We start from the raw sequence: 10224 nt of genomic DNA, 5'->3' as shown, positions 1-10224 counted from the left end.
AATATCGATGTTTTAAAAAAAATGATATTGTTTGAAATTCAAAGCGAATAGTTGAGAAAATCACCAATATTCCTATTGCGCGAAATCAGCCATAAATCATGTGGCGTTATAAAATAAACCTCATGATCTATGTTTTGAAAGAATGGAATTATTTGAAATTCAAAAAAAGTAGCTTATATAATTACCTATATGCCTATCATGTGGTAAATTCTCATGGCTACAGCTGATATTCGTGGCGTAGCTACGCAGAATCTGCCATAATTTTCTCATTCCTGCTCTGATTGTAATAATTTATTTTTGTTGTAAAAATAAACCTCAAGATTAATGTTTTTATATAATCGTATTGTTTAAAATTAAATGGGAATAGCTTAGAAAATTACTAATATTACTATCACGTGGTCAATTCTCATGGATGTAGTCATGATTTGTAGTACTATTGCATAAAATCAATTATAGCTTTCTCATTCTGCTTCTGATTGCAATAAATCAGGTGTCATTATAAAACAAACCTCAAGATCTATGTTTTTAAAGAATAGTGTTGTTTGAAATTTAAAGCCAATAGCTGAGAAAATTACCAATATTCCAATTGCACAGTCAATTCTTATTACTACAGCTGAGATTAGTAGCACATATATGTAGAATGAGCCATAACTTTCTCGGTCGTTCTGATTGCAATAATTTTGGTGGCGTTATGAAATAAACCTTAATATGAGTTTTTAAGGAATGTTATTATTTGAAATTCAAAGTGAATAGATGAGAAAATCACCAAGATTTCTATCCCGTGACCAATTCTCATTGCTACAACTGAGATTTGTCACACAGCTATGTAGAATCAGCCATAAATTTTTCTTTCTTGTTCCCGATTGCAATAATTATGGTGTCATTATAAACTAAACCTCAAGATCTATATTTTAAAGAATGGTGTTATTTGAAATTCAAAGCGAATGGTTGACAATATTACCATTATTCCTATTGTGTGGTTAATTATCATAACTGCAGTTGAGATTAGTAGTGAATATTCATATAATAAGCAATAACTTTCTCGTTGCAGCTTTGATTATAACAATTCAAGAGGCGTTATAAAATAAACCTTAGTATCTATGTTTTTAAAGATTGATATTCTTTGAAATTCAAAGCGAATAGATGAGAAAATTACAAATATTCCTATCACACAGTCAATTTTCATAGCTACAGCCGAGATTAGTAGCCCAGCCCCACATAATCAGCCCTAACATTCTTGTTCCATTTCTAATTGCAATAATTCCAGTGGTGTTATAAAATAAACCTCAAGATCTATTTTATTAAAGGATGGTGTTATTTGAAATTCAAAGCGAATAACCGAGAATATTACAAATATTCTTATCGTGCAGTAAATTCTCATAATTGTAGCTGAGATTAGTAGCGCAACTATGCATAATGAGCCATAGCTTTCTCATTCCTTCTCCGATTGCAATAATTCTAGTTGCTTTATAAAATAAACCTCAAGATCTACGTTTTCAAAGGATGGTGTTGTTTGAAATTCAAAGAGAATGGATGAGAAAATTATAATTTTCCTATTGCGCAGTCGATTCTTATGGTTGCAACTAAGATTAGTAGCATAGCTACGCTGATTGCAATAAATCATATGTTGTTATACAATATACCTCAAGTTCTATGTTTTTAAAGCATAGTATTGTTTGAATTAAAAGCTAATAACTGAGGAAATTACCAATATTCTTATCATGCTTTCAAGTCTCATGGTTGCAGAATTAGCCATAACTTTCTCGATCATGATCCATTTGTAATAATTTTGTTGGCTTTATGAAATAAACCTCAATATGTATTTTTTAAAGAACCTTGTTGTTTGAAATACAAAGAAAATAGCTGAGAAAATTACCAATACTCCTATAGCGTGGCCAATTCTCATAATTATAGCTGAGATTTCAAAAAAAAAAATCACCGATATTCATCTCGTTCTAGCTCTGATTGCAAAAAAATCAAGTGGCATTATAAAATAAACCTCAAGATCTATGTTTTTAAAATGGTATTGTTTGAAATTCAAAGTGAATAGTTGAGAAAATTAGTAATATTCTGATTGCGCCATTAACTCTCATGGTTGTTGTTGAGATTAATTAGTAGCACAGCTACACAGAATCAGTCATAACATTCTCATTATTGTTCTGATCGTAATAATTCCAGTTGTGAATAGCTAAGAAAATTACAAATATTCCTACTATGAGGTCAATTCTCATGGTTGTGGCTAGGATTAGTAGGCAGCTACGTAGAATTAGCCATAACTTTATTATTCCTACTTCGATTGTAATAAATTAGGTGTCATTATAAAATAAATCTTAAAATCTGTGTTTTTAAAGTGTGGTGTCATTTGAATTTAAAGTAAATAGTTGAGCAAATTACTAATATTCTTATCACATGATCAATTCTCATAGTTGCAGTTGAGATTAGTAGCGCAACTACGTAGAATCAGCGATAACTTTCACGTTCATGCTCTGGTTGTAATAATTCATGTGGTATTTTGCAATAAACCTCAGTATGTATGTTTGTAAGGAATGTTGGTGGTTGAAATTGAAAGCGTATACTTGTAAAAATTACCAAGATTTCTGTAGCATGATCAATTCTCGTTGGTGTAGCAGAGATTAGTAGTGTAGGTATGCAAAATCAACCATAACTTTCTTGTTCTTGTTCTGATTGCAATAATTCCAATTGCTTTATAATATAAACATGAACATATATGTTTTTAAAGGATGGTACTATTTGAGATTCAAAAGGATATTGTTGGAAATTCAAATGGAATAGTAGAAAAATTACCAAAATTCCTATTACATGGCTAATTCTCACAATTGCAGCCAAGATTAGTAGTGAAGCTAAGCATAATCAGCCATAACTTTCTAGTTCCTTCACTGATTGTAATAATTCAAATGCCACTATAAAATAATCCTCATTATCTATGTTTTTAATGGATGGTGTTGTTTGAAATTCAACATGAATAGCTGATAAAATTACAAATATTCCTATCTCGCGTTTAATTCTCATAACTACAACTGATATTTGTGGCGTAGTTACGCATTGTAGATATATATATGATTTTATAGATACAGTTACACTGAATCAGTGATAACTTTCTCATTTACTGTGCAATTGAGTTAATTCTTGATTTATTTGAAAGGTAAGTTCAATATCTATATTTTGGATGAAGGACAAATTTTGAAATTCAAATTGGATGATAGGTTAGCAATCTGGTTTTTAAAGCTGCTTTGATTGTTGTAGCTATACATGAGTTTATAGATTCAGCTACGCTGAATCAGTCTTAAATTTCTAATTTATTATTCATTTGAGTTGATTCTTATTTTATTTAAAAGTTAAGTTCAACATCTTTCTTTTTTATGGTAGATAAATTTTGAAATTTAAAATGAATGACAAGTTATCAATCTTGTTTTTTCACAAGTTTGATTGTTGTAGTTATACAAGAGTTTATAGATGCAGCTACGCTGAATTGTTCATAACTTTCTAATTTATTGTCTAATTGAATAGATTCTTATTTTATTTGAAAGTTAAGTTCAACATCTATCTTTTTAATAGAAAAAACAAATTTTAAAAATCAAAATGGATAATGGGTTAGCAATCTGTTATTTATGGCAGGTCTGATTGTTATAGCAATACATGAGTTTATAGATACATCTACGCTGAATTAGTCATAACTTTCTCATTTATTTTTCAATTGAGTTAATCTTGTTTTTATTTAAAATTTAAGTTCAACATCTATGTTTTGATAGAGGACAAATTTTGAAATTAAAAATGGATGACAATTTGTAATCTGGTTATTTTCACAGATCTGATTGATATAACTATACATGAGTTTATAGATGCAACTATATTGAATCAGTCATAACTTTCAAATTTATCATCCAATTGAATTGATTCTTGTTTTATTTGAAAGCTAAGTTCAACATATATCTTTTTGATAGACAAAAAAAATTTGAAATTCAAAATAAATGACATTTTAGTAATATGGATTTTGCTGTTGGTTTGATTATTGTAGCTAAACATGAGTTTATAGATGCAACTACACTGAATCAGTCATAAATTTCTTATTTATTATGCAATTGAGTTGAATTTTATTTTATTTAAAATTTAATTTCAACCACTACATTTTTTATGAAGGAAAAATTTTGATATTCTAATTGTATGATAAATTAGCAATCTAGTTTTTATTGCTGGTCAGATAGTAGTTGCTATAAATGAGTTTATAGATTCAGCTACATTGAGTCAGTCATAACTTTCTAATTTATTATCCAATTTAGTTGATTATTATTTTATTTAAAATTTAAGTTCAACATCTATTTTATTGATAGGCTACAAATTTTGAAATTCAAAATAGATGATAGGTTAGCAATATGGTTTTTACTACAAGTCCGATTGTTGTAGTTATACATTAGTTTATATATGCAGCTAGGTTGAATTAGTTATAACTTTCTAATTTATTGCCCAATTTAGTTGATTCTTGTTTTATTTCAAGGTTAAGTTCAAGATCTATCCTTTTGACAAAGAAAAAAAAATTTGAAATTCAAAATGGATGACATGTTAGTAATTTAGTTTTTGCCAAAGGTTTAATTGTTGTAGCTATACATGAGTTTATGAATACAACAACACTAAATCAGTCATAACTTTCTTATTTACTATCTAATTAAGTTGATTCTTATTTTGTTTGAAAGTTGAGTTCAACATCTTTATTTTCCTATAAGACAAATTTTAGTAATCTAGTTTTTCCCACAAGTCAGAATGTCATAGCTATACGTGGGTTTATAGATTTAGCTATGCTAAATCTGTCATAACTATCTATCTTTTTGATGGAGAAAAAAAATTGAAATTTAAAATTGATGTACTCTTAGCAAGTTCACGGATTATAGCAAGTAATACAGCAGTACCCCGTGAGGGATAGGGTTGTCAAACCATAAGGGCTAGGACTTCTAGTACTAGTTGATCTTCTAATTTCTAGACGAATCACTAATTGGTTGGAAAATTAATTAACTAAACAAAGAATGAAAGAGAGATGGAAAGAACAGGCAGACAACAGTTGAGTTTTAAACAACAAAGAGAACAATGCCCGAGACAATCCCCATGCACTTTAGTGTACTGATTTGCTTCTAATAACTATCAGGAACATTCAAAGGTTCTTGTGTGTGATCAACAATAATTTCGCATCTATGGCTTTCCAAAATATTAAGTTTTACAAATGTAACTATGGGTCTCATACACGTTAAGTTTGCAACTACACAAGGCAATCACAACTATGGTAATTAACATACGTCAAGTTTTACAATCACAACTATGCAATTCAAGTACGTCAAGATATATGACACAAGAATTAACACAAGAACACAATAAAACTCCATAGACATAGCAAGTAAGTCAAAGTATACTAAGCAACATGGTTCAAAATCCCGGGGTACCGTGGAATGGTTACCTCCTCTTGAATTCGTACAATTGAGAGAAAGAAATGAGTACAATAGGGTGAGAAATCATGACTTCCACTTTTATAAGATCTTCCCAATTGTTCTTTGAAAGCTTCATGGATGAGATAATTTCACTTCTCAAGTGCATCAAACTCAACCTTGATCTCCCTAGAAGGTGTGATAAAGATGGCTCATGACCTCCGGTGAACAGCAAAGTAGATCGTCCCCAAGAGTGCTCACCAAACAGTCCTCTTGTTAACCTAATTCTAAGCATAAAAAGGGTTTTTTGAGCTGAACACAGCCTTAGTATGGGGGTGCTCAGGCTTTTATTTCCTTAAGACTTTGAAAAATTTATTGAGTGATAAGCACAAGGAGAGCATAGTCGTGCTCTCCCGAAAGCATGCATGTGAAAGGAGTCATGTGACCGTGCTTCCACTGAAAGGAAGACAACTTTTGAATCTAGAGAAAATCAGAGGGAGAGCACAATCATGCTCTCCTCCAACATGCCTGTGAAAGGATCATGCAGACTGTGCTTCTCCAGAAGGGAAGAGGGGGATTAATTCAGAGAATATCACAGGGAGGGAGTACACACGTGCTTCATCAGTGTTTTTTCTTAGAGCAACCCTTTGCTTGCATTGTCATTCAGGCCCCAGGGCTAAGGAACACGATCATGCTTGGGCCGTGCTTGGCTTGAACACTTAGAACTTTTTGCTTTTCTTTGCCAATTTTCATTCCATTTTCACCTCTTTTGCTCCATACCCTAATAATCTGCACAATGAATGCACAATACCTAGAATAGTATTGAATCACAACAATACTTACTAAAGGATAGGAGAAATACACAAAAGAGGTAAGAGAATCTTTATATGAAATGCACTCATAAAAAATGTATGATAGGTTAGCAATCTGGTTTTTCCCGCAATTCTGACTGTTGTAGCTATACATGAGTTTATAGATTCAGCTACGCTGAATCGGTCATAACTTTCTAATTTATTGTCAAATTGAGTTAATTCTTATTTTATTTGAAAGGTAAGTTCAACATCTATCTTTTTGATGGGAGACAAATTTTGAAATTTAAAATGGATAACAGGTAAGTAATCTGGTATTTTTCACAAGTCTCATTGTTGTAGTTATACATGAGTTTATAAATGTAGCTACGCTAAATTAGTCATAACTTTCTAATTTATTATCCAATTTTGTTGATTCTTACTTTATTTGAAAGCTAATTTCGACATATATCTTTTTTTATAGAGAAAAATATTTTAAAATTCAATATGGATGATATGTTAGTAATCTGGTTTTTGCCTTATCTGTGATTGTTGTAGCTATACATGAGTTTATAGATTTAGCTACGCTAAATTAGTCATAACTTTTTAATTTACTATCTAATCGAGTTGATTCTTATTTTATTTGAAATTTAAGTTCAACATCTATCTTTTTTATATAGCAAAAAATTTTGAAATTCAAGATGGATGACAAGTTAGCAATTTAGTTTTTGCTGCAAGTCTGATTATTACAGCTATACATGAGTTTATAGATTCAACTATGCTAAATCGGTCATAACTTTCTAATTTATTATCCAATTGAGTTGATTCTTTTTTATTTGAAAGTTTATTTCAACATCTATGTTATTAATGGAGGACAAACTTTTAAATTCAAAATGGGTGATATGTTAGCAATTTAGTTTTTGCCTCATGTCTGATTGTTATAGCTATATATGAGTTTATAGATGCAGCTACACTGAATCAGTTATAACTTTCTCATTTATTTTTCAATTGAGTTGATTCTTATTTTATTTGAAAGTTAAGTTCAACATCTATGTTTTGATACATGACAAATTTTAAAATTCAAAATGGTTGACAGTTAGCAATATGTTTTTTCATAGATGTAATTGTTGTAGTTGTACATGAGTTTAAAGATGTAGCTATGCTGAATCAGTCATAACTTTCTCATTTAGGGGCTATTTGGCTGGCTGTAAGTCAAATTATATATAAGTGGACTTACAATGTAAGTGAAAATGTTATATTTCAACTTACATCATTGTTGTGTGGTTTGATGTAAGTGAGAATGTTGTATTTATTTTTAATGTGTTTGATTTGATTTAGTGTGAGAGGTATGGTCACCATGTAAGTGGTATAGTGAGATTCCTTGCATTAATTTTGATTACTAATTATTTAATACTTGTCATACAAATTAATTTAGGCTAAGATAATTAATTAACTTAAATATATTGTTTATTTAATGTACAATTATTTAAGATATATGTTTTTTAAAATATTAGCATTAAATTTAATTTACAAATAATAATATTTTTGTAACATAAAACTACATAACAAAATATTTAAATCAAAATATAAGACCATTCACATTCATCCACATATAGCATTCAACATTTAATATTAACAACATTATTTTTGTTTAAAATTACATCATCTAAAATCCATTAAAGTAAAAAAAAAAAAGGCAACATACCAAACAATAAAATAAAATTCAACACAATGTTTATCTCAACAACAAAATAAAATACAACATGACATTCATCTAGACAACAAATAAAAACACAACATGACACTTGTCTCATGAATAACAAAATAAAATACAACATGATATAATACTTGTCTAAACAACAAACTAAAATATAACAATACATTTGTCCAAACAACAAAACAACATACAATATTAATTGTCAAAATGACAAAATACAATATCACATGATATTGTCCAAACAACAAACAATGCACAACCTGATAACATTATACTAAATATGATATGATAAAATATCATAATAGTATGACCTGACAGTGTTATAACTCATGCTCGGCGATCATACCTCAAACAATCAAGAAAGTCATCCATCCAAATACACTGTAGAGAATGGTTTTATTCATAAATCCATTTGCTAAAGGGAGATTTTGGAGCAAATAGTCATATGCTCGTCGAAGGTTGTATTCACAATAGTGAGCACTCAAAGTCATGATTTCATCAAACAATTCTTTACTAATAAATTTGCTCGTGTCCACCTCTAATACATTTGCAATTCTTCCTAGTTCAAACATTAAATTGCGTATAATTTCTTCATCCGTGTCAGTCTGCTTTGCTTGTTTTTTTACCATTTTTAGCTGTGGAAGTGGCGGTTGTTGGTGTGTCATTAGTAGGAGTTTCATTTGGTGCAAAGTCATCAAAATCATCAAATCCTTGGGTCTGGTTGTCAAGATCAATTACCAATGATATTGGTGGTTGATCCATGTGTGAACTTAGGCTCCTTGAGCCTTGAGCACCTGTTCTTGGAAAAGACCCTGTTGCTTAATCATTTTCACATACAATAGCCATTTCATCATAATCTTGTATTGGTTTATTGATATAAATCTCATCTTCGGCATGCGCCTGTATAATAAACATTAGATTCAACATTTAGGGTTAATGTGCAAAATGTGTATGTATATTTGGTATTCCTCTTCCCCCATGACTATTTGTTTCTCCACATCATCCCATGACACACCACTTAAACTCTTAATTTTTTTTAATAATTAACCATATATTTCTTACATGCCGAAGACGATTGTTGACATGTGTGTCACTCACAGCTAGGTTGAAACTCACACTAACAGCACTTGCAACTGCGTGGAAAGCAATATTCTTAAATCCCTTATTAGATTTAATCCTAATACTTTCTTGCTTAACAAGAGATGTTAACATGAAAGATGTCATCATTGCAGTCCATCGGACATTAGTAGATACTTTCTTCCCAGCCAAGTTATGGCTTTCTGGTGTTATATCTTGAGATTCCATCTGTCATGAGTATTTAGCATAAAAGCAATTATTTAATAAAATCAATGAAGACAACAAACTCACAAACAACAACATACTCATCTTTAAAGTTGTTTTAAATCAAAACTTACAATTCTATAAATGTTTAATAAAATCAAAACTCACAAACAACAACATACTTAAGGTTTAATAAAATCATAACACACAAATGAACATATATAGAAAAAGTTTCACTCAAACAATTTGTCTTGTACAAGCAAACATCAAAACTTACAAACATAATGAAAAAAATACCAAGTGAAGGTACACTTATTTTTTATGTACAATAAAATCACTAGAATATAAAAAGCTAGTTTCATCTATTACTCCACATGTCATTAATGATTGCTTCTCATATTGCTAACCATTCTCTTGTTTCTTCATGGACTTGGATTAGGTTCCCACTCTTCAAGGTTTGGTACGTACATGTCACTACCTTCTTGTAGAATATAATTATGTAGAATGTAATATGCGATCACAATATCTATGTGTTTCAAAAGGAAAAAAATGGCCTAGGCATCAAGATCTTGAAACATTTTTTCAACACTTCAAAGGCTTATTCCACTGATGTACACAAAGAAGAATGTCTATAGTTAAACAATTCTTTGCTATTTTATGGAGAATGTGCACTAAATTCCTTTAGATGATATTGGACACCATGAAAAGGTGATATAAAACAGGTCATGTGGAATACCCCGCATCAACAAGGTAATATTTCCCTATAACAAAAAAGTTACAAGTTATTACATAATTGTAATAGGTTAAATATTTTAATTTTTATAGAATGGTATGATATCTTCAGGCACTATAAGCCCGTTTTCTCTCTCCAAGGCATTCCAGAGGACAAGTGCATCATGAGCTGAGCCCTTCCAACCAGCTAGCACATATGTAAATCATAATTCAAAATTAACTGCAACTAATGTATTTTGAGTGAGATAAGGTTTTGTCCTCCAAAAACATGCCACAA

Source organism: Dioscorea cayenensis, chromosome 17 (genome assembly GCF_009730915.1).
Source record: "Dioscorea cayenensis subsp. rotundata cultivar TDr96_F1 chromosome 17, TDr96_F1_v2_PseudoChromosome.rev07_lg8_w22 25.fasta, whole genome shotgun sequence".
In the NCBI taxonomy this organism is placed as follows: Eukaryota; Viridiplantae; Streptophyta; class Magnoliopsida; order Dioscoreales; family Dioscoreaceae; genus Dioscorea; species Dioscorea cayenensis.
The sequence above is the reverse complement of the archived record's forward strand: the minus strand, read 5'-3'. Positions refer to the sequence as shown.